Source organism: Zea mays, chromosome 8, assembly GCF_902167145.1.
Source record: "Zea mays cultivar B73 chromosome 8, Zm-B73-REFERENCE-NAM-5.0, whole genome shotgun sequence".
Lineage (NCBI taxonomy): Eukaryota > Viridiplantae > Streptophyta > Magnoliopsida > Poales > Poaceae > Zea > Zea mays.
In genome coordinates, this window is record NC_050103.1 from 21,172,902 (window position 1) to 21,198,632 (window position 25,731).

General features: G+C 43.0%; 3 long non-coding RNA genes across 7 annotated transcripts; 1 reads left to right on the plus strand and 2 right to left on the minus strand.

The window, feature by feature from the left end:
- The first annotated feature begins 1,402 nt into the window (after positions 1-1,402).
- LOC103634908 (uncharacterized) lies at positions 1,403-12,642 on the plus strand. 3 transcript variants are annotated; one of them, XR_556994.3, is made up of 7 exons: positions 1,403-1,541; positions 1,894-1,988; positions 10,271-10,395; positions 11,043-11,178; positions 11,423-11,461; positions 11,575-11,688; positions 11,770-12,642. It is a non-coding gene; the product is annotated as an uncharacterized lncRNA (long non-coding RNA). The 3 variants fall into 3 exon arrangements; XR_556997.3 differs by having other exon boundaries at positions 10,271-11,178; positions 11,551-11,688; XR_556993.3 differs by having other exon boundaries at positions 10,271-11,178.
- A 2,575-nt stretch (positions 12,643-15,217) lies between these two features.
- Positions 15,218-20,099, minus strand: LOC103634910 (uncharacterized). Of its 3 annotated transcripts, none has more exons than XR_002264412.2 (9): positions 18,679-20,099; positions 18,528-18,584; positions 16,964-17,927; positions 16,719-16,870; positions 16,205-16,605; positions 16,066-16,113; positions 15,826-15,883; positions 15,631-15,718; positions 15,218-15,475 (listed from the first exon to the last, which is right to left on the minus strand). It is a non-coding gene; the product is annotated as an uncharacterized lncRNA (long non-coding RNA). The 3 variants fall into 3 exon arrangements; XR_002264414.1 differs by having other exon boundaries at positions 16,066-16,125; XR_002264413.1 differs by lacking the exon at positions 15,631-15,718.
- A 660-nt stretch (positions 20,100-20,759) lies between these two features.
- Positions 20,760-21,209, minus strand: LOC109941985 (uncharacterized). Its single transcript, XR_002264516.2, has 2 exons — positions 21,171-21,209; positions 20,760-21,075 (listed from the first exon to the last, which is right to left on the minus strand). It is a non-coding gene; the product is annotated as an uncharacterized lncRNA (long non-coding RNA).
- Positions 21,210-25,731: the final 4,522 nt, after the last annotated feature.

The following is a 25,731-nucleotide window of genomic DNA, read 5'->3' on the forward strand; positions in this document are numbered from 1 at the left end:
CTTCTCAGAATACACTAAAAGCAGCCAACAAGCAGAAGCTGCTTTTCACCACCTTATCAGATAAGCTGCTTTTTCAACAAGCAGCAGCTGTGTCAAACAGGGCCACAGTACGCCGAGAGTGCTCGGCCAATCGGCCCAAAAAGGATGCCTCCGCTAACAAACAGTCGGCCCACAAAGGGAAGGGGAAAGAACAGCTACCGCGAGCCCTGTCCACACCACCGAACAGAACAACAAGCTTGGCAGGGCCGCGCGTTTTTTTTTTTTTTTTGCCTGGGCTTGGATCCTTGCGCATGGAAATGCCTCGTGTCAGTGTCACAGTCTCCTAGTCTTTCTTTCCAGGACCAGAAGGAAGGCCCCACCCCACCCCACACGAATTTATCCATCCTGTTATTATCGATCTGTTTGGCCACCAAGTCGTAGTAGTTCAGATCGCCTCCACCGACACACGAGGCGTAGTAGTGTTCATCGGGACTGGTTGGTTCGTTTTTTTGTGGTCAGTTTTTTGAGCTTTTTTTAGAATGCAGTTGTGTAGAGAATCTGCTTATGAGAAAAATATGAGTATGGTGAGAATTATGTACGGAAGAAGATTAAGTGGTCTAAAAAGTTCAGGATCTAGAAAACGACAGTTTTTAACTATCGTGACGACTCGATCTATTCTATATTTATGTTGATTTTAGACATTTTTTACGAAAACGATTTTTATAGAAACGGACTAAAAAGATACAGAGTTTCGGGTCTACATTTTCTATATTACAAAGCCGGTTAGAAACGGCGTTGATTAAGGTATCCACGTCACCTCATTTGATATCAGCCGTATGATCTAGATCTACTGGACGCGAGCCATCCTGCCTCCACCCTGCCGCCAGCCGCCTCCACATAAATAATTTTTTCCTGAATCTCCATACTACCGGAGTCTTCCAGTGGCTTCCTCCTCCCCAAATTCCTCTCCTCGTGACCTCGTGTCCTCCCTCGCTACCACGCTTGGGTGAAATGCCCTCGCCGCCTCTCCCCGTGCTCGCCCAAATCGCCGCCTCTCCCTCCCTGTCGCCCCTGCGCCACGGTGCTTCACGCCGTTGAAGTCACTTCACTCATCCCACCGATGCTGTCGCCCACACCGCCTCCTCCCCTCCTCCGCTCAAGCCGCACCGCGACAGCTACACGCCGCGATGTCAGCTGCCAGCAGCGCCCCCCTCTTAACAACGTCGCGACGTCCTCGTGGGCTAAACCCCCTCCATCACTTCTTCCCGTCGAGATGCACAACACCGCGAGATCCATCCACCTTCTCCAGCACCCTCACCCCCACTCAAATGGTGTCGCGATGTCCGCCACCAACAGCGCCCCTTCCCCCCTCTCAAACAACGTCGCGACGTCTACGAGTTCTGTAAGGAATGATGAATAACTCCCAGTCGTGATTATTCTTCTTCAGCCTTCTATCCTTCCGAGTTCTTTTTGGTGCAGGTGCATGTGGGGTCATCTTGGCACGATGTGCGGCCATCGATGAAGTAGCCGCTACCTTCCCACAACGTCACTATCCGCCTCCTGTGTCTGCCAGTAACCCCACCCCTCCTCAAACATCATACTAATGGTCATGATCAGGCATGTCGTCTAAAAAATTTTAGCAGACATTTTAATCCAAAAATCATAATTCAAAACACAAAGAAATGAGAAATTTAGAATTATGCCATTATAGAAACTGGACTTCATCCAAATGTCGTCATGTGAGAATGGTTTTCGCTAATACACCATTCTCAAACGTGATCTTCCCTACAAAATAAAATTTAGTAGTTATTTAGTAGTCATAATTATTTTACCCCTGCACCAAATCCTCGGTACTTCCATTTGGTTGAGTGTGTGCTAAATTTCCTTAAATCTCACATGTGTGCACCTGCCTAGATTGTGGCAGTCGGGTGATTGAGCTTTAACCTTGAAGTCCTAGGATAATGGTAGCAAACCTTTCTTCAAGTGTATTAGAAATGAATGAAAAACGTGTAAGTATTGCATCTGTCAGCCTTCATGTTATATTTTTCCCAATAAGTGTCATTTCTTTAGCCCTATTTAATAGTGCTTTATCTACGCTGTTGTCTGTCATTTTACGTACCTGTTAGGGACTTGTTCTCAAATGCTATGAGTTAAGAACAAGGCAACATAGAAAAATATTAATCGTTAAAGTCCTTCGTCCTTCGAAGCATTATTCCTCTCAGGATATAATGATTTTCGGACGAAGGTTATGAAGGGTGTACCTTCATAAATACAATGACGGAGGATGGATTATAAGGAATATAAAGAATATCATAGACAATTGCACATTATTATTATTAATTTATCTTTGCATTATTATTATGTAAAAACAGAAATAACATTGAATTACAAATGTACCTTCAGCTTGAAGGAGATGAAAGTACAAGCGTGACGCAAAAGCGATTGTCAGATCAGCGTGAACAGTACGGGGGTACTGTTCACCTATTTATAGGCACAGGACACAACCCATACAAAATTACATTTATGCCCTTTACATTTGATAATAATTCTATAGTAATCTATCGAGGTCTGAATAGCCTTTTCATCTTTAAGTCGGTTTCATTTGTTGCTACCACGCCGAAGCTTCCCGGTTCACACCTTCGGCGCTGTATCAACCTTCGTATTATTCTGGTCTGCTGTGACACCGACTTGAGTCCGAAGATACCTGTTCACACATTATACTCCAGCAATACTGTTAAATCCTGTTTTTGAGGACCTTCGTAAGCCGAAGGCCCCCAACAGTAGCCCCTCGCAATGTTAATTTGTTAAATCAATAAATTCAGATTGCGACATGGACGAAGGCTTTAAGCCGAAGGTCCGAAAAAACACCTTCCCTTTGCTAGAATAGCAATCATTCACTGACAGGCGGGGTCTTTCAATTTTGAACGCACTGGGCGTATATATATATGATCATACCGCAAGCTCATTTGGCACGCTCTCTTGCCACCTGCTCCTGCTCACTCAATTTTTAGCTTTCGCGCACCAAGATTTGCTTAGCTTTTAAGTTTTTAAGCTTCGGCACTGAAAACAATTTTTTAGTGCGTCCGAAGATGTCTGAAGATAAGAAGGCTGCTCCCGAGATGAAGCTTAGTCTCTCTGAAGAGAAGAACCTGGGGTTTCTTATAGCAATGTCGAAGACTAATACAGAAAAAATCACCAAAGAAATTTTAGAAGGTTTATCTGAAGATACTGATGACAACGATAGTTATGATGTGGACAGTGGTGGTGAAGACTCCGAAGATCGCCCCTGGCGACCAAGCCATTCATTTTTTGGCAAGTCAGTTATCAAAGAAAATCATCTTGCCAACATGAGGGGAAGATACTTCCGGGATTTATCCATTGTGAGGGTCGACGAAGGAGAGAAAACTTGCCCGATCCCTGAGGAAAATGAAGTCGTAGTGTTCCGAAGCTTTTTGAAAGCTGGACTACGATTTCCCCTGAGCAACTTTGTTGTAGAGGTGCTGAAAATATTCGAAGTCTACCTTCACCAACTTACCCCCGAAGCAATCATAAGGCTGAATATCTTCGTGTGGGCCGTGAGAAGCCAAGGTCTGGAGCCTGATGCAAAAAGTTTCTGTAATATACACGAATTATCATACGAAACAAAACCTTGGGGTAAGGAACAGTATCACAATAATTTTGGCTGCTACAGTTTCGTTTCTCGATCTGGGTCAAGCTGTCCCGTGCCAACCTTTCGGAAGAGATGGCCTGGCGACTGGATGACAGAATGGTTTTATGTGAAGAATGACCTGACAGTGCGGGAAGATATCAAAGGTATAATCATGCGCCCTATTTGGCAAAGCTTTGGCCTGCGGAGGCCGAAGGTTGAAATGAATGAAGCTGCCGAAGAATGCCAAAGAGCCTTCGGAGTTATCTGTTCTTTCATTGGAACGAGAGATTTGGTTCAAGAGCACATTGCCTTCAGAGTATGGCCGCTCGCAGAAAAATGGGACATGCCACAAGAAACCATAAGGGAGGCCGACGAAGGTGGACTTATCAGGCTGAAGTATACTTTTAAGTTCGGAGATAAATTCGTTGAGTCAGATGATGACTGGTTAAAAAGCATTGAAAATTTAAGTGATGAACTGCTCGGGACTTATACGAAGGCCGAAGATACTGCACTGTCAGCAGCCTTCGGAGGCCGAAAAAAGAAGAGGCTGAATTGGGTGTTTGATGCAATCGGGTTCGTCTACCCTGACTATCGTTATCCCATTCGAGGGCAGAAAAGAAAAAATACAACCTCTGCGAAAGAAGAAGTTGCAACTGCTCCTAGCGAGCCAGAACCGAAAAGAAAGAAGATAAAAGTCCTCACACATCGGCTGCGCTATATTGAACTAGCTTCGGTGCCTGAGTTCACCGGAGAGACTCCTTTGGCCACCGAAGCCGAAAAGCCAATCAAGCCAACCGTGCTGCCAGAAGTCGCAGAAATGGCCGAAGCGCCAACAAGGATAGAATTGAAAGAACCGAAGATTTTGTTACCAGAAACAAAAAAGATGGCCGAAGCGCCATCCACAGAAAAAATGGAAAAAGTGAAAAAACCAACTGAGGAAAAAACATCAGAAGTTTTTAGTCCTGCAGCAAATGTTGAGACAGTAAAAAATCAAAAGGTGCCAGCAGTGACTCCAAAAAGAAAGAGAATGGCTAATGTGCTAGATGTTCTGGAAACAATTAAATCTTCAAGCACACCTCCGAAGAAGACTGTTGCCGTTCCCGAAGCGAAAATTGAAATCTCTGATACAAAGGTTCCAGAGCAAGAAACTGAAGCTGAAGCTGGGCCCTCAGAGCCCACGAAGGTAAAATCCTTAGAAACCGAGGAAGAAAGAATAACAGAGCAAATTCTTGTTGAAGAAATCAATGCTATTGCCCCCGAAGCATCCCCCAAAGTCCTTGATTATATTGTTCGACATGCTTCGGGGAAAAAATTATCAGAGAAAGAAAGGCAAGAAGCCCAGCTTTACGCCCAAAAACTGAAGTATCCAAAGGGGGCGTTGATATTCAATGGCAGCGGAGAAGAAGACTTCTTGTACTGTCTCCCGGACAGCAAGGAGATTTCTGTCTGCCGGGAGATGAGCAAGAGCTTCGGATTCCCAACATTAGAAGACGGACTCTCGGTGCTGTCGAAAGACGAGTTGGCCGACAGCTTGGCATACAATAGTTTAAAGGTACAAAAAAATTTTAGACCTTCGTATTTTTGTTGAGATCAAAAATTTTCCGTTTGCTTAAATCTATTGACGCACACGCATTTTTCTCTGCAGGGCCTTATACTTAGCAATGCCCTCAGGGCCCAAAAAGATGCCGAAGACGAAGGGTGCGCTATAGCCCTGAGCAACCTTCGTTCCGAAGTAATTGAGCTAAGGAACGAAGGTCTCGAAAAAGATAAAATATTACACTCATTGATAAATAGGATAAAAGAAGACGAAGCTACCTTCAAAAATCAAGCTGAAGCTCAGAAACTTGAAATCGAAGATCTTCGAAGACAACTGGCCAGAGCCAAAGAGGAACGTATGCTTGAAGAAACAAAACAAGAAATTAGCGACCAATGGGCAAATCATTTAGAGGGAACTGTTGAAGAGTTTTGTTCGTCCAAGAAAAGATGTTATAATAAATCTATGGAGTGTGTAAAGAAGTTGAAAACTAGCTTCGCCAGTGTTGGCGCATTTTCAAGTGAAGAAAACTTTACGAGAGGCAACCCCGAAGGCCCTATTGAATGGATTAGCCACGAAGCTGAGGCCTTCGAAGAAATTTTAAATAGCCGTGGAGATATATGTGCTTTTTCGGGTGCTAGGGGAATTGCTACCATTTTGGAGAAAAAGGGCTGTGAACATGTAAAGATTTTGGCGCGATCCGAAGCCACCCTGCTCTCCGAAGATGCAAAGGATCCTTCGGCCGAAGCTAGCATGGTTGGTGGAAAATTTTTCACCGATATCTGGGACAACGGTGGCCGAGAAATGGCCCGAGAAATTATCCAAAGAAGCGAAAAAGGCATTCATGACGCTAGAAGAGTAGCAGAGGCTGCTGAGAAGAGCGCAGAGCCCGAAGGGCAAATAGGTATTAACTAGTGGTTTTTATTGTGTTGTAATTTTTAATTTTTAACTTCGTTCGCAACTTGTAATAGCAATGTGGCCATATCCTATCCTCCCTCAGATCCTACTAAAGCGTCTCCTGGTCCTTCCCTGAAAGATGACGATGAAATTAAAAAGATGGCTGAAGCTATCATGGATCAAGTTGTCGATCGACTCCTGAACGAAGCTGCAGAAGTAGTACTTAGAGAAGACTGAGTGCTACTGTAAAAACTTCTGAAATGTAATATGTGTAATATCTTGTAACCTTGAATGTAATAAACTTGTTTTTTATGATTTAATTCTTTACGATGCATGAAATCTTACATATATACCGTTTTTGAGTCTGACGAAAAAATACCTTCCCTTCTTTTCATGCTTCGTGAAGAAGAATTTTCATTTATCGCAACAATACCCAGTGTTCTGATGAAGATCATCCAAACTTCGTGAAAAAATTTTCCGAAGCTGCATTCCGAAAATCAATATTGTATCCCCTTCTTTGTGCTCTATGCAGAATGATGTATGATGCTTATGCTATGCAAAATGATGTGATGATGTTATGCTATGAGAAAAAGGTATTCGTTCCGAAGCTTCACACACACATCCCTGCAATAAAATACATAATCTTTTTTGTATCAGCGTTGACTTTTCGCTGTAAGCTCTGCATTTCCTTAGGAACGTCTTTGGAGCTTCTTCGCCTTTTACTTTCGGCGGAATCAGCGTTGACTTTTCGCTGTAAGCTCTGCATTCCCTTAGGAACGTCTTTGGAGCTTCTTCGCCTTTTACTTTTGGCGGAATGAGCGTTGACTTTTCGCTGTAAGCTCTGCATTCCCTTAGGAACGACTTTGGAGCAAAAAACTTACACTGCGTTCTTTTTAGAACGACTTTTTATTGCTTCGTAGAATTCATACCGTGTCTATTGTAAATTAATTATCCGAAGGTCCTCTTTGCTATTGCAAATTTTCGAGCTTTGACAACTTAAGCCTGTGTAGAAGATATGTTTTCCTTGCGGCAGACAACAAAACTTATTACTTGAAATTTAAAAAGTGTCCTTTACTATACAGAAAATAAAACTGAATGGAAAAGACTGCTATCGAGGTAGGATATTTGTCAATAGATATGCTTCGACTCTGGCACAGTGCTATTGACTGTGCGAGCTTCGGATTGTTCTCTGAAGTCCCTTTGATGTGGAGCATATTGGCCCCCTTCTGGCTGTTGTCCTTGTTGCAGCGGTGGTGGAGGCGGAGGCTGTTGCCAGGAAGCTTGAGGTTGACTCGCCGAAGCAACAGAAACTGCAGGGTGGTTGCCTACATATTCTGGGATGTAAGGCGAATGGTACGAAGCAGTATGCATGACCTGCTTCGGCTGAGCTTGTTGTGCTGCAGCTTCGGCTATCTCCTTTTGCTTCTGGATGGTAACATGGCACATCCTGGTAGTATGGCCCTTGTTTTCACCACAGAATAAGCAAAAGATTCTTCTCGGTTGATCACCAAATCTTCCGCCGAAGCCCCTGGCGCCTCTGCCTCTCGGAGCTGGTGGTCGGAAGGAGCTTTGCTGTTGCCCCGAAGCTTGTGAGGAACACTGTGGCCTTTGCTGTTGGCTCCCTCTATCATCATTTTGGGTAGAGTTATGAATTGATCTAACGTGCCTCGGATAGAACCTCCCTCCGAAGCCCCTGGTCATTTCAGAAAACCTGAAAGCCTCCTCCCTTCTTTGGCGAAAATCATTGTCGGCACGGATATACTCGTCCATCTTCTGAAGCAGCTTCTCCAAAGTTTGAGGAGGCTTCCTAGCAAAATACTGAGCTGAAGGTCCAGGCCGAAGTCCCTTGATCATGGCCTCAATAACAATTTCGTTGGGCACCGTTGGCGCCTGTGCCCTCAAACGCAAGAACCTCCGGACATACGCCTGAAGGTATTCTTCGTGATCCTGTGTGCACTGGAACAGGGCCTGAGCAGTGACCGGCTTCGTCTGAAACCCTTGGAAGCTGGTTAACAACATGTCCTTGAGCTTTTGCCATGAGGTAATCGTTCCTGGTCGAAGGGAGGAATACCAGGTTTGAGCAACACTCCTGACGGCCATAACAAAAGATTTGGCCATGACTGCAGCATTGCCACTATACGAAGATACTGTTGCTTCGTAGCTCATCAAAAACTGCTTCGGATCTGAATGACCATCGAATATGGGAAGCTGAGGCGGCTTGTAGGACGGAGGCCAAGGTGTAGCCTGCAGCTCAGCGGACAGAGGAGAAGCATCATCAAAAACAAAATTTCCATGATGGAAATTGTCATACCAGTCATCTTCGTTGAGAAAACCCTCCTGATGAAAGTCTTAGTGTTGAGGCCTTCGGTGTTGCTCATCCTGAGTAAGATGACGAACTTCTTCAGAGGCTTCGTCTATCTGCCTTTGCAGTTCAGCTAGTCTGGCCATCTTTTCTTTCTTCCTCTGCACCTGTTGATGAAGTATCTCCATGTCTCTGATTTCTTGGTCTATCTCATCCTCTGGCGGTGTCGGGCTAACAGCCTTCCTTTTCTGGCTTCGGGCCTCCTGAAGGGAGACAGTCTCCTGATTGTGGTCCAGCGGTTGCAGAGCTGCAGCCCCAGTTGCTGAAGCTTTCTTCGGCGCCATAGCGAAGGTTTATGATCGCCGAAGGTGTTCAAAAACTCAAAAGAGTGGAAGTGAGTTCACCGGAGGTGGGCGCCAATGTTGGGGACTTGTTCTCAAATGCTATGAGTTAAGAACAAGGCAACATAGAAAAATGTTAATCGTTAAAGTCCTTCGTCCTTCGAAGCATTATTCCTCTCAGGATATAATGATTTTCGGACGAAGGTTATGAAGGGTGTACCTTCATAAATACAATGACGGAGGATGGATTATAAGGAATATAAAGAATATCATAGACAATTGCACATTATTATTATTAATTTATCTTTGCATTATTATTATGTAAAAACAGAAATAACATTGAATTACAAATGTACCTTCAGCTTGAAAGAGATGAAAGTACAAGCGTGACGCAAAAGCGATTGTCAGATCAGCGTGAACAGTACGGGGGTACTGTTCACCTATTTATAGGCACAGGACACAACCCATACAAAATTACATTTATGCCCTTTACATTTGATAATAATTCTATAGTAATCTATCGAGGTCTGAATAGCCTTTTCATCTTTAAGTCGGTTTCATTTGTTGCTACCACGCCGAAGCTTCCCGGTTCACACCTTCGGCGCTGTATCAACCTTCGTATTATTCTGGTCTGCTGTGACACCGACTTGAGTCCGAAGATACCTGTTCACACATTATACTCCAGCAATACTGTTAAATCCTGTTTTTGAGGACCTTCGTAAGCCGAAGGCCCCCAACAGTACCTTTACTCATTACTGTTCTGAATTAATTTGTGTACATTCATTCCAAATACGTATTTACATACATGGACATCTACATGGTGTTCAATAGAACATGAGTGAATCGCTACAATTAGCCAAAGAACATGAAAAACAAGATACATGTTTTATTTTTTTATTGAGAGAGGCATACCTTCTACAACAATTACTCTTGAAGTTATAATATATACTCTTACAAAATCCATTGTAGTGAAAAAATTATCACCTATTTACATTTGCAGATTGAGTCTTCAGTGTTTGGGTAAGCCTTTCATATTCTGGTCGTTAAATGCATTGTTACTTTCAATTGTATAATTCACAACCAGTTTCATGTTTTTTAGTTGATGTTAGATTCGTATGATTCACAATCAGTTTCATAATTTTGAGGCAATGTTAGAGTCGGTTTTCTATGCGTGTGTGGGGGGGGGGGGGGGGGGGGGGCAACCAAGTACAACAATAAATTGTAACTGACATTATTGAACACATTACACATGGCTGGTGCCTGGTGCTGAACTGTTGATGCACGGTTGTTAGCGGTGGCAGACAAAAGGAATTTAGAAGCAACTAAAATCTTATTGCTACCTTGCTTCTAGAAAGTCGGATTGATTCTATAAATTGCGACCGCAAAGTCGGATTGCTACCTTGCGTGAATGATGCAGCCTGCCTTAATCTGTTAACTTAAACTTTAATGTTACCAAACTCTGGAGGCTTAGCGCTAACCGGCACAGACTAGGCACTTACAATGATGCATGTTCGGGAGGGGTGATCATAGATGGAGCTGATCTTCACAAACCTAAAAAAACTTTGCAGAGTACCGGCTGACAGCGGCTGCGGCGAAGCTATCTGAGCGGTAGCGGAGTACTAAGGGGGTGGAGAGAGGGAGCACTGTCTCATGCATGAAAGAAAGTCTCCAAAACAAAAGATTTGGTCCAGAGGTAAAAATGTCTGACCAAAGGCTGGCATTCAGATAAATCAGTTTTATGTTTCAAATAACTCATAAATGGCATTTAAATTCTAGCAGTGCAAAGAACAAAATCAAACAAGATAATAATCAGTTTTGTCATAAATTATTTTTTAGAATAAAAACATGTTTAAGAACTGTATAAGCACACCTACAATTAGCAACCTCTGAAGATTTGTATGAACTAATATTTATGTGTAACCATGACAACATCACACGTTAGACCCTTGAAAGAAGCCATATCATGTTTCCAAATATTAGGCTAAATGTCTGAATAAAAGAAGAAAAAACACTAGGTACAGTTTTTGCCAAGATAGTGCCGACGAGGAAACAACAGACACATTGTAAGTGATTCTTGCAGTACCAATATTCCCATGAACTTATTACTAAAGAAGATGTCTTTGTGATGGTACATTTGTCCATATTTCTTAATCATATATGGCACACTGTACATTTTCCCTCCTAGTGTTTTGGAATCCTTATTTATGGTACTAATAAGTAGCATTCTAATCTGCATATGGTTGTTTTGTTACAAAGTCATATTCTGTCACCATAATTTATTAAAGAGAAAAATGTTTGGTTGCACAATTACAAGCTTGCTTTGTTTGATTCTACTTGCAGCGCGGCCACACGGGCCCAGCAATAGCAACGTCACATGGTGGTTGCCATCGTCACGTCGAGCTCTCCCTCTCCACCAACTAATAGTTCCTGACGGTGGAGCAGAAATTCATTAAGAGCATATAGGGATTCACAAGTGGTACATGTATTTTGTCTTTCTTTCTTTCTTAGTATTATATAAACTACATACTGTATTTGGACATGCATTGTTTATTCTCTGCAATCGGTTAACCCTGGACTGCTTGCAACTATCCCCAGTTACAAAATAGTGCTTCTTTTCTGTCATAACTTTTCAGGCGTGAAATGAAATTGGTGCATATATTTGAGTTGACTAACAATGCGATAACTAACCTGCAATTTGTCGATTTCCTTTTTACTGCTAGATTTTGAGCCCAACAATCTTGCTGCCATCGATACTCCTGGTTCGTATATTTGGTTACTCAAAACATGAGATGATCCTCTGAAGTAGAAAGGGAAACACTGAATATGCTCTTGCTGAAATATTCTATAGAAAGACACAATTCCATTTTGGCAGATGCAAGTGGAGGATTTGGTGACATGTTTTGCTGTGAAGTTTGCGAACCATGGTAAACCAACACCTATTGCTTTGATATAATCATCTCGATCACTGGTTGATGTATTTGAACAGGTATCTGAAAGCCTCTGTCACCTTGTCAAAAAATTGTCTCTTTAGTATCTTTGTTGACCGTCTTGCTTGTGTTGTTTATAGGACATGAATGATGGCAAAGTTGTATGCGTCGTTGGATTTGCCTTTCTGTTTGCAGTTGATGTAAGGAAATGCTATGTTGAAACTTTTGCCACTTTTGTGTTATCATGATTAAGCAGTGCTTCCCGGCTGGGAAATGAAAGTCTTGGATTGTCTTTGGTGGCAGGTGACATCAAATCCTTGTGTTTCTTGTGAGATTAATTTCTTTCACATGAAAAAATGGCGGGCTACATAGATTATTAGTTATGCACCAGATAGGAAATGCACAGACTTTGTAGGTGTGACAAAGAGGCAAGATAATATATTTTGTGGATGTATCTTAGATTTTACAATGCTGATGAGGTGGTGCCTTGCATTTTGTGACATGGTTAGTGGGTCTTTCTACGTGGATTGCATTATGCAGGGACGACTAGTTCCTTACCCAAATGTGGTTAAAGTTAGGAACAGTCTTCTCCCTGAAATTGATTTAGTGATTTCAAACAGACTTATATGTGTGATGCAGGTATGGTTATTCTGCTCATGGAAGATCTACAGGGAAGGTATCTTTTGTTCTTATATTTTGGTTGCTTAACAAATACCTTATGTAGAAACTATAATCTTCTCTCTAACCATATCTTAGTGGAAAGTTTATTCTTCCATTGAACATCCCACTGAGTGTAATGCATATGCAGAAATGCATATGCAGAAACTGAGGTAGCATATAACTGCCGCAAGGGAAAATATGGTGTAGCAGATGAGGATATAATCTTATATGGTCAATGTGTTTGAATTGGTCCAACCATTGATATTTCTTCGCGGTTGCTAGACTTGAGAGTCGCAGTTTTGCATAGTCCTATATTCTATCTGCACTAAGAGTAATATATACAGCCAAGCGGATGTTTGGTTTAACATTTACAAGGTATGTTTGGTCCTTTTGTTTTTGGAATTAATGGTTGTCCGATGCTTGCCATTCATATGAGTTCTAATATCATGCCCCCTTAAAGTACTCATCATCAAAAGTTTCCATGTGAATGTTTTAAATGTAGATTTAAAGGGTTGAAAGACATGAAACAGTTATTCAAACAGGATCTTAAGTGTCGTGAAAGACTACAGGTGAGGTTCAACTTGGCAAATTGTTTTTCTAGTAACTAAGGAGCAACAATGCTATGTATTTTAGCTTGACTTATATATCTAAGTACTTACATTTTTGGAATCGGGCAAACAGTGATAGTTTGAATCACATGTTTTGCCAAAAGGAATTATTAGAACTGTTCAAAGTTGGGAAAAAATACATATTTATGCTTTCTTATGCACAGGTAAATTGCTCTGTTCATATATATAAAAAATAACTGTAGTATTATTGCTTATATTGATTTTAAATGATGATCTTATTAGATGTGCCATCGAGACCACATATATTAGCATTTTGTAACTAAATACAATGCATGAATATATATAGATAACCTTTACATCGTGCTACATGCTTCCTAGAAATAAGGAACCATTACAATATATATATTTTTGATGATGTACAACTTCGTCATCGGATATACTGTTCCTTCTTTTTTACATACATTTTGATAAGAATGTTAAAATGTTAAAAAAAAATAGCGCGCTTATGGCGCGCGTTAGACACTAGTTACCTTTTTAGTGACCAGAAGCCGTAAGAAGCATCATTGCCCGCGGCTGTGGTGCCGCTGTGCCAGGCTTGATTGGGCCCCCGAGGGAGGAGTGGACGAGTGGTACGCGATCGGGGAGCAGTCAGTGAGTGAGTGCGTACGCCGCCGGCGCGGCTAGCAGCAGGCCCACGGGCTCGTCGTGGTTACTCCACGCCGGCCGGGCGGTCGGTCTCCGTGTCGCCAGCCGGGAAGCAGGCCGCCGCTGCTACGGAGCTATAGCTACCCCAACTGTGTGGTGCGGACGCTTCTAGGCGCTCTCTCTCTCCATTGATTCCTTTTCCCGGCCCGCGCCCGCGAATCCGAGAGACCTTTCTCCCCTCCTCCTCGCCGTACTGCCCGCCGCGCCTGCGCTGCGCGCGACGTGTCCCGGTCGCTCCACGTGCCACGGCCACCCCCACCCCTCTATCGTGTTCGAGGCGCACATGGCCCGTGCCCGTGCCAGGCGCCCTGGCCTGGCGCCGCGCACCACGTCGCCGCCCGGTACTGTAGTAGAGTAGGCGCGAATGCATGCGGGGAGCCGGCGTGCGACGTGGCCCGCCTGCCCTCCCTCGCACATGGAGCGCGCATGTGGTCGCTGCCGCGCCCGCGCACCACGTACGGGTACGGCCGGGGCTCCTCGTCGCCTTTCCCCCCAACCCACGCGGCGCTCTGCCGTGTGCCGCAGACCCGCAGTTATACGTGCCGCCGCTGGCCAACCGCCACCGCCGCGCTCTCCTCGAATCTTGGACCAGCTTAGGCTACAGTGGTCGTTGGTCAAATCCAAACCGTCGATATGGTACGTGATCTAATCCACCCGGCTTTGCTGATGAGTGATGATGAGCATCTTTTTCCTTTGTTTACGTACTAGCTAGGCTTCCTGCTGTACACCGTGCGTACGTGGTTGGATCAGGGCTCCTCATCCACACTGGCGTCTGCTGCTGCTACATTATTACTAGTCTCGGACGGAGTGTGGCGTCGTCACCAAGTTGAAAGGTCGCTCGAGAGGCTGAAGAAGAAGGTGTAAACGTTACACGAGTACTACGTACGTATGCCTGAGGGCAGGGTAGGCTACAGGCGAGTATATTGTGTTGTAGTTCGGTTTCGTGTCCGTGCATGCAGGCAATCTGGTTCTTAGGTGTACTGCGTGACCAAGGAGCTAGCAGTGCTATGGCATTGTCATTCCAACGGGTCTGGTTCTTATCCGTGCGAGAACTGCTCACCAGAGGTCTCCGTCGTCGTCTCCGCTTTACTACTTACTAGTCAGTAGTCAGGCGGGGCCCCGACCACGATCTGCGCGCTAACCTAACCGGCCCTAACCGAACCCTTTTCCCTCTCTCTGACGCGCCGCCCGCTTTGCGTGGATTGCAATCCATAACGACGCTTTTGTCCGTGCATTAGCGTTGGGCATTAGTATTACATACCTGCATGTCCGGATCAGAAATGACTGGTTTGAGCCCCTATCTACAACTCTGCGTCGATCTCGTTTGGCCCAAAGCCGCACGCGCGTACTCGCTTCACGCTTTGTTGCGACCAATTATTGTGTGGCCGCGCGCTAAACCCGGTTGAACAAGCTAGAACAGACACTGCTGTCCTGTCCTGCACTAATACCTTTAATTAATACTACTAATATATATGTAATAGCTAGATAGTCATGTACGTACGAGTGCTAGAGTAGGCTCGGTAAAGCTGTGGTTCTATATATACTAGTGTTTAGCGCGCGCCCAGCGCGCGTGAGCACATATAGCTTAAGGGTTTGGCGTGACTACCCAGGTATGTAAAACAAATATTTAAACATAATATGAGTATATAATGCGTAAGGAGGAAACCAAATATAAGCATATGACGTTGTTTTTATATAATAGTTGATACCAGCTGTAGAGTGGATTTAGACTACAATACATACTAAGTAGCATTCAACTACCATACATCAACACTTAGCAACAATGTGCTTGCAGGTGTTAAGTCAATATGTACATATCCACAAATAGTATAACAGTAGGTTCATATCTATAGGAAAGCATTCATGATCCAAAAGTGATGGTGCTCCTGATAGGTGCGCAAAAAGCAAACACCTGTGCACAAAGGAGAAGAAAATATTAGAGTTTTGGAATTTTTTTCCCAATAGTTTGTTAATGTTGCTAGGTAAAACGGTGAGTGGAATATATTATGTAGATTGTGTATAAGGATATTTGCGGTGTATGAATAAGGTTTGCACATGGTGTTATACCTTCACGAAGTTGATGACGATTTAGGAGCTTTTCTTTTTGGGGTTTGTAAGATCTGGTATGCCTTTGCTAGTGTGGCTATGTTTTATCCTATGTAATATCATGAATGTTGTATTAGCGTGGAAATAAGATCTAGCATTTAAAAGAAGGTCGTCGTTGCTACTGCTATCATGTCCAACTATCTTTCTAATACATACCATTTTGGTGGTGACGATATCTCTTGCTTGTTGAGTTCACTTATGCGCTGTCATCACCCTGTGGTTAAGTGCATAAAATCTATGAATGTAGTTTGCTATGACAAAGTGGAAGTTCATTTTGTCTTGGTTTATTTATTTTGTGTGTATTGTTTGTATTAATTTATATCTGGTATTAAAATTCAATAGATATGTAACTCTGTGAGTGCATGAAAATTAAGTATTTAGCAGTACTAAAGGTACCTCTGTGTCATGTGGCATATCTGAATATATTAGAACACGTCATCGTGCCTGTTGAATAGACTTTATCAAGTTGTATGCATGAAGAAATGAGACGTTTATAATATGTTGTACATGGCAAGAAAAACAAGAAGTTTCATACCTCGTTTCTTTCGTTGCTACAGGTAGATAGTTTTGCCATTGATGTTGCTGGAGAGTCTTGTGTGGCCGACCGGAAGGCTAGGTACTTCATCTTGTGTATACAACTCTTGTTGAGGATGGCTAGGCATGTTAGATGGTATGAAGGTCTGTCTTCCATGATTTGTTAAAATAGATAGAATAGAGAATACTCTGTTCATGACATAGTAGGCTGACATATTGATGGCAACTGCAAGAGTAAATTTCAGACACACAATAGCGGCTAGGGCTGCTGGGACTCTCAGAAGTTGTAACTGCTGTAACAAGGTTGCCCTAAGGTTCTCCTACTATTTTTCTGGCTATGCTATCAAAAAAAAGAACTCTGCTTCGCATGTTCCATCAGTAGCAATGAAGCTGAGCTTGTATCTGCCAATTGAAATTATGAGTGCTTCGAAGCAACAATTAAGTATGTAGTAAAGATAAGACTTTATCAAAACGAAATAAATGGTGGTAAATCAAGTGTGTGTGCTCAGCTTTACCTAAACTTAATATTTGTGCAGCCACATGATGTGCAGTGATATCCAGTTGAGATTTGAGATGAAGATTTGTGGCACCTGGAGCAAGATGGGTACCACCATCTGCTATTTTGCACGATGCGTGATATAGTAACAATACATCTATAGCCTTCTGCCTACATTATAAAAGAGAAAAAAATATACGAAGTTAGATAAGCATATTATCTGTGTTAAAGAAGTGAAACATAGGAGGATTTAGTAGTGAGTACGGGAAACATATCCGGATCTATGTTGAGCAGCTTTTCAACGGTCTTGTCTTCCAAATTTGGTGGTTGAGAAAGCTGAATTTCTTCTTCAGCTGTTGTGGGTTGTATTAGTTGGAGGTCATTGTTTTGCAACCTTCAAGTGATGTCACAACCATGATCAGATAAGACTTAGTTTTAGTATTTTTTGTTAAAGTTCCTCTTATATTTTCTATTTTGGCGTAAACAGTGTGATGTGAACGATTGGCTCAACATCTAAATATTTTTTTGGTTTTTTAAAGAGAACATGGTATCCTAAGAGTTCAATCAAAAAAGGAGAGGGTGTGTACCTTAATTTGTTTTGTATTGAAGTTGTGCATGAGTAGTATGAACAATACTTTTATTTAAAAAAATTTGAAGACAATAGGATGTCCTGTAACCCGCTTTAGGAAAAAGAGGATAGCATGTATCATCATTTAAAAAAATTGAAATAGTGTCTAAGAAATACAAGCAATTATAACACCGTTTAAAAATGAACTGTTTTGTAGACACTGATTCTAGTCAGCTGCGATTTTTCTTTTGCAGTAACATCTATCAGTGATTTGTTTATAGAAAAAACGAAATGAAACCGTGGCTATTAGTTTTAGTTAAAAAATAAATATAAGTATTGAATATTGTCTGAAGAGGGAGACCAAACTGGTCTGAATGTAATATATAAAGAGGTAATGGTAAAAAACAAGGTTTATTTACAATTTTAGTTTAAATATTGCTACTGCTAGCTTAGTAGACTGTTGTTTATTAAACTGTTAGCTAACTATGGGTATAAGATTAGAGAGGAGCAGATTTGAAATGTGGTATAAAAATAGTGAGTGTTAGAAGGAACTGTATCCAAAATTTATTTTGTTTTGCCTGTTGTAGTAGGTATGCGCCTCAGGAATTCCAGGCTTGAAGTATCATGAACTTGTTGTAGTACCCCTTAGGTATGGTTGACCTACATTGCATGTAGAATATGTGTTATCATATTTGTTGGAATAAATAATTGAATTGTTCTTTTAAAAAGCTTGGATTATAACATTTGAATTGTTTAACAAGAAATCCAACGAGCAGTATGACAATAGGCTAGTTGTTGCTTTGATTGTAAACATCGCGAATAGAAAAGTTTGATGCTTGATTTCCCCAAAGAGTAATTTTCAGAGACATGTCACTAAAGAAATAAGAACAATGTAGCTAGTATGAATACATAGTCTGATATAAGGATTAGTGGTGCAAAGGTTTCTTAGTACTTATCATGCATTTTAGGTGGTAAGATTGTAGCAGTAATACATAAAGGAAAATTTTGTATCTTATATTCTTGATGAAGACGTATCTGGTGATGGTTGAGTTGTTGTAGCCATTTTGGATACCACGTTGTAAATGTGGTTGTAAAAAAATTATGTTAGCAGCATACGTTGTTTATGATATGAATCTGCAATTTACTAAGATTATGTAAATTAACTATATGGTTTAGACACATGAGATTAGTGCGCGAAATGAAATTGTAATCATCGCACAACATGTAGTACAACAATATTGCTGTTCAAGTGCTAATTACCTTGCCAAACAAAGCTCCAATGATTAGAGATAGTAGTCCTCGTGCCTAGATGACATTCTGCCACAAAAAGATGCGGCAAGGAAAACATTAAAAACATAATCTTAACCCTTTTACAAAATATAAAACACAATAAATTTCATTAAAGGCCTACCTTTACGTAGCAACAAACACAACCTGTATGTGTTGACCTGGCTACACGTATTGATCTAAGGAAACTCACATAAAAACAATGAGAGGAGGAAATTTGTGTGGAACGAGCAGGAAATTGTATCTAATTCTATGAAAGTCGAACAAAGACAAAAAAAGTGAGTTCTGAGGGAAAGATGTTGAACTCTAAGCAATTTAGTAAACCCAAACGATAAAAACATGAAGTAAAACGTGAGAAAGTATCAAATTGAAACTAATTTGGACAAAACCGAATTTGGTTACTTTTCTTTCTCTAAAAAGCAACCGTGCAAGATGCTATCTTTTATTAAAAAACTGTGCAAATAATTTCCTTATTTTTAGAGCTTTCCAGAAAAAAAAAGCGATGCGGCAAATTTACACACCATAGTATGGAGTTGGGACCAGAGAGGAACAACTTTTAAAAAAATATCAGTTAAAACTCTAAACCCTAAAATTAGGGCCGTAAAAGGGATTTCCTCATTACTAAACCAGCGAAGAAAAATAACGGCGTGTTGGAATCTTGATGCGTCCATAAACAAAATAAAGCGAAGTCTCAACTTCGTGCAGATCATTTCACCCAAAGGAAATTAGTTGTCCACAAAGTCGAAATGGTCGACAAAGGAAGAATGAAAACACAGTTGGAGGAATGGAAACACAGCTAAAAAATAAATGCACCCAAGAGCAAGCTGAAAGCAGAACCGTTAAAAACTAAAAAGAATGCAACATGCACTTGATGCGAACAACTTTACCAAAAGAAAATAGTATAATGAAGTTCAATAAAGTACAAACAGAACGTCACCTGCACTCATTGAAATTAAATGAAATAAAAAAACATTTGCTTGCTGATCTACATGTACCAAAGCAAGAGGATACGCCAAAAACAATAGAATCCTGGCAGGTCCAAGCATGAATTTGGAACCAGATCCCTTTAAAAAAATTTGGAACTAGATGTCCACTTGCGAAAGACTTTACCAAAAAGAAATACTTGCCTTTTCAGTTTCAATCTCCAAAATAGAGTTAAATGAGGTAAACTGTAGAAGCACTTTCTGATCTATCTGCACATGCCAAAACTACCAAAGAAAAATACTTGCCTTTTCGGTCCCAATCTCCATCTCAGAAAAAAAGCAAGACGATCTCGACGAGAGGAGCGTGGATCTAATCCACGAAGGAATCTGGAAAAGGATGCCTACCAAATGGAAACTCACAACAAAGGAGAAAGAGGAACACATCTCACCAAACAAACAGAACCGTTGAGCAAGCTGACAGCAAAAGAAATATTTGTGCGGAAGCGGAATTCCCGACACCGACGGTAACAAAGAAAAGCAGAGAGGAGAAAAAGCGAGAAAGAACTGGGAGAGGAAGGGACACCCGACGGATGGAGAGAGATATCCCTGGAACTCTCTAGAGGCAGCTGTCATGTTCTCTATTTTTTATCGCTCGTCAACTGTTGCAGCAGCACACAGGCAACGTCGATTCAAAATCGTGCCGTCCAGATATTCTTGCCGACGTGGATACCCTAACCATTGCCGTTTTGTACCGTCTTTAATAATAAGGAAACTACTCTAGTAGTTTACGTACGTTCTTGCCTGTCTGCTTCGCGCACACCACTACAGTAAACGAAGAAATTTCAGACGGCTTAAACCGTCGGACATAAGATTTAGACCGTCGGAGATAAGCTATCTCCGACGGCATTAACTTATCTCCGACGGTTTTAAGCCGTCGTGGATAACTCGTCGGAAATAGCATTATGTCCGACGGCAGCCGTCGGACATACGCTATGTCCGACGGCCCCATCGAACCGTCGGAGGTAAGGTGGCGTAACCGTTTTACCCGCCACCTGGGCCCACAGCTGTTATGTCCGACGGTTTAAAGCCGTCGGACATAACATATAGCTTATGTCCGACGGCTTCATATATCTTATGTCCGACGGCCTATACTAAGCCGTCGAACATAACATTTTTCAGAAATTGCACAAAAATCTGAAATTTAAAAAATCTGACATTTGCAAATACAAAACAGATTTCATACACATATACACATTCACATTAACAAATGTACTCACATAAGTATACACATTCACAAATATAATCACATAAGCATTCACATTCACAAAATTTAACATAACAACATAGTTCCAAATGGTTGCAATAAGTGTTTACATAAACATAGTTGTCCAAACTCCCAAATGAACATTATTCGACGGGTAGGCTTTCACATGAAAGGTTTCAACAAGTGTTTTACATCATTATCACTCATATCCATCGCCACCTCCTCCGGCTGGACTATGTGTGTTGAAAAGATTGTTCACCCACGAATGTGTTGTGTCGTCCTGACCAGACCCATCTCCAGGTGCGGCAACTGAAGCGGGTGGTGTCTGAAATCCCTATAACACAAGCACATGAAATAGTAACCACTCAGTTGTTCATTTAAACACATAAGACATCTATGAACATGTCACACACGCATATGTGTACATACCATAGGGAATTGTGACGGAGGCGGAGGCGGTGGTGGAGGCGCCAACATTGGCATTGGCAGTGCAAAGTCCGGAGGCGGCATCCCATATGTCGGCATCGGGACGCCCGCTTGTTGGGCTAGTTGCTACAAATTATATACAAGTCATTGTTGAGCAAACAAGATACACATCAAGTGTTTTGCAAAATAAGCTACAAAATGTTACTTCAACTTACCGAGAGAAGAGCTTGATTTTGGGCCTGGAGGCTTGCATAATACTCGTCCCTCTTCTTCTGGTACTCGGCTTATTGTCTCTGGTATTCAGATTGTTGCCTCTGGTACTCCAATTGATCCCTCAAGACTGATTGATGGTACTCTGCCTGTTGACGCAACACCGCAAGCTCTATCTCATGGGCTGCTGATCGTGAACGGGACGACTGTGAAGACGACGATGTGGATTGTCGTCCACGGCGTCTCAGCTCTCTGGAATCAATCGTAGAATCAAAAATACCCAACCTACAAGAGTGAACCATGCACTTAGTATAGTAACTAATGCCTCAGTTGAATCGCAAGCATATGATGACAATTTTGAAAACCAAATCAAATAATCTCACCGTCCATGGGCTTGTCCTCCTGCACTAGCATATGCTGCCTGAGGGTCGATTGGCTGGCTCCTCCAATCGTACTCCTCCCCATGGCGTTGAACCATCTCCTGCCCATACGAAGCCTGGAGGCAAACAATATCAAATATAAGTGCATAACCCCTATGCCATTGCAAACAATATCAAACACATAATAGAGTATCAAAAACTCACTAGACGGTCGGTGGCCGTCTGAGTGCATAACACATCAGGATTCTGAGGATCAGAACCCCTATGGCCTTGCATATACACCTCCACATCCGTGGGCGTACGGCCGGATTTGACTTCCTGTACATAAAAGTTATATTGACACATTTCTATGTAATTCAAAGTTACGACAAACTGAGACTTACCATTCGCTTAGCCAAGCGCACATGACCATCACCGCCGTAGTTGTGGAACGACTCAGTTCCACGGTTTCCCCTGTTCCTTTCGGAAATGGCACGAAACTCAGGGGAACCCCACCATCTGCACAATGCCCGATAATCAAATACATTAATACAAACATACAATTCTAATCAAATACATTAATACAAGCATACAATTTTAATAAACAAAATTGCTAATTAAGTATACTCACTTAGCGGGTGTGGAGAGCCGACCGGCGATGGGCGCATGGGCGGGCGGCGGGCGCACGGGGCCGTTGGCCGGAGCACGGGACGGCGGCCGAAGCACGGGGCGGCGGCGACCGGCGAACGGGGCGGCGGCGGCGGCCGGAGCACGGGGCGGAGCTCGAGGCGGTGGCGGCCGGAGCACGAGCGTGGCGGCGGCAGAGAGAGAGCGTGGTGGCGGCGGCACGAGCGTGGCGGCCGGAGCACGAGCGTGGCGGTGGGGGCCGGAGCACGAGCGTGGTGGCGGCCGGACCAAGGTGCGGCGGCGGCCGGAGCACGAGCGTGGCGGCGGGCGGGACGGCGACCGAGCGCGACGAGCGTGGCGGCGACGGCGTGCTCTATGCGGGACGACGGCGGCGGCAGAGAGAGAGAAACGGCCGGGTGAAAATGAAGGCGCGCGGGTCGGATCCGCCCGTTAAAAAGCCTTATGTCCGACAGCTCGGTACGAGGCCGTCGGAGATAAGGCCTATGTACGAGCGCCGGTTGTGGCCGTCGGACATAACCTTATCTCCGACGGCCTCGTACAGAGCCGTCGGAGATAAGGTGGCCGTCGGATGTTTGTTAGTTTACTGTAGTGCACAGCAGCCGGCCATGCATGCATGCGTAGCGTAGTAGACCGCCGTAGACGCTTAGCCATGCATATGCATGTCTCCATCGACCAACCGCTATACATAGCTAGTGTGTGTGTGTGGGTGGGGGGGGGGGGGGCATGCATGCATTGTTGTTGATAAATCATCAGCTCGTGTCGCTGTTACTTGATCCACAATTCACATTCAGTTACTCCACTTGCACTTCTAATCCATCCAACCAAGCGCATGTATCGTAGTACTACCAGCAGGGTCCCAATATCTTAGATTAGACTAGAAAAGCTTGGCATATCTCGCTGGATGGGCAAAGAAGGCAGCAGGATAAGGAAGAATCATGCTGCCTTGCCTCACCTTATGGGCAAAGCGGGAGCAAAAGAGCTGCCTGGTTTGTGACATGGAAGGAATGGATATGGGGGGCCTGCATGCAAACTGCTGGCTAGACTTGGCATGCAATGCAACAGCGGTGGAGATATGCTTTTGACTATAATCGTAATCTAGCTAGGGTGGACAAAGTGTGTATAAACTAACTGCACGGAGTACATGGCCATGTGAGATGGTGGGAACTGGGAAACAGGACAAAGCCACGCGATGCTGCTGCAGAGGACGACGACGGGGAGGATATATAGAGATGGTGGGCGTCTTGTGCTTGGGAACCCCCGGTCAAAACTTGGGCTCTAAGCACCGTAGTGTTGTCTAATCTCTACTAACTATTAAGAAGATAACGTAGACCAAGAGTATGCCCCCGCTTACCTTATCACGCGGAGCATGCACCTGCTCTCCCACTCACGCTGCATGCAAGCATGCAACTATGTAAGCTACGGATGCCTCCCTCATCCACTCATGCTGCATGCAAGCCGCCGGAGATAGAGCCCGTGGCTCCCTCCGCTCATGCTGCATGCGTTCTTGTCGAGTCAAATTTTTGCATGTGTTCTTAATTAAAATAAAAATTTGAAAAAGCTGAGTGTAGCTCAGTTGGTCGACAGTATGCATGTACGCCCGACCCGACCCCTCAAGTCCAAGTCATTGTCGAGGCAATTTTTTGGATGTGTTCTTAATTAAAAACCCTTCTATGTTATTCAAGTTTTTTTAATAGATATACCCAGATTCTTAGGCATACTTCTCTTTGTGCACATATATAGAAAATGGTGACTAACTATCAACTACCGTCAAATTTACTCAATCATTTCCACAACACTTTTACAACATGCTGCTTATAACTAGCAGATATGAATGCTCATATGTGAAAAGTAAGGATATGAAACTAATACCAAATATCGTGTTAGCTACTCACAGGACTACATTATTTATCTCCCAGATTGTTTGAGCTATTTTAACCTACTTATCAATGTATATATCTATGCTATGCTAGCTTGATGGATGTTCAATTCGGAAGGATGAGCTGAACCGTGTGTATTTGGTTCTTTCTCGTCCTTCTAAATTGGGTTCTTTGTTGTGTTCTCAGTTGCATCTGGGCAATGAATGATTAATCAAGTTTTCCCGTTAAATCTTCGACTGTGAATAGATACCAAAGCATTCAGTCTATATTTAGAGTATAAATTAGTGTTAAGGTGATATTTTGCTACACGGATTTTACATATCATAGTGACAGTTGTCGTTACATATCATGTTTTATACAGATTTTTAACTCTTGTGGCAACGCACGGGCACATATCTAGTAAAATACTATGCCACTTCTTCGGTACGAGGGCCTAGGGCATATATAGGTAACGGGGCAAAGCAAGATTGTATTACGCCTACACAAATACTAGGAAAAATCCTCTACATGTAATTGGATTTTATGCCCATCCTTTTATGTGCCACCGAATAGCATTTAAAAGATATTTTTGTATATGTATGACATGTGGGCCAGTGGCATACAAGTGATTGGTATAATTTCTGATGGCATACAGGGGATTGTCCCCAAATACTAACACTACTTTACTCAATGACAGAGAGAGCCAATGAGGTAGTAACTAGGGATGGCAACAGGACGCGTCGGGGCTGGGGAGTGCTCCTCGTCCCTACTCTGATCCTCGAAACATAATCCATATCTGGGCCTTGAAATACTTAACACAGCGGACCTGATTCCCACGAAGAACTCGTGTGGACCAAATGTTGAGTATAAATATTATGGCATAAATATATAGATCATGCTCGTCACATAGGTGAGAGACAACAGAGTGAAGGAAATGAGGGTCACTGTTAGCAAGTGACGTTTTTGCATCTTTATACAGGGTCACACAACCTTTATAGGTCGCGCGAGAGATGATTTAACTCTTAATTCGAGTACCCATCCGATCCTTGCGCTGGAAATTCATCGTCATCCCCACTCTGTCAAGTTTTTAGGTCCCCAACTTGTCATCCCACACGTTGGAAAATTTTGGCCTCATCTCCTTCTCGTTAGGGTCCGGTCCCCAAGGGGACCTGCCCCAAGGGCAATATTGGCTTCCTTAGACCAACTCCAGCAAGGATGGATCCACATCCGTATTTCACGCACGCGTGTGTGCGGATGGGTGGCTGCTTTGAGTTGTGCGTTCGAGCAGCATCGCATCGCTTGCAGGTGTTAGTTTGACGGCTAGGTCCCGCATGCTGTAGCTTTTTATTGCCCTTTTCTCAGACTTATGTGGATAAGAGAGATATGATGTGGAGAAGGAGAGTGGAATTGTCGTCATGAGTTATAAGAAGGATGTGAAGTTTGATGCGGATGCATAGCGCAATAGGGTGGCTGGTAGTAGAAGGTACGTAT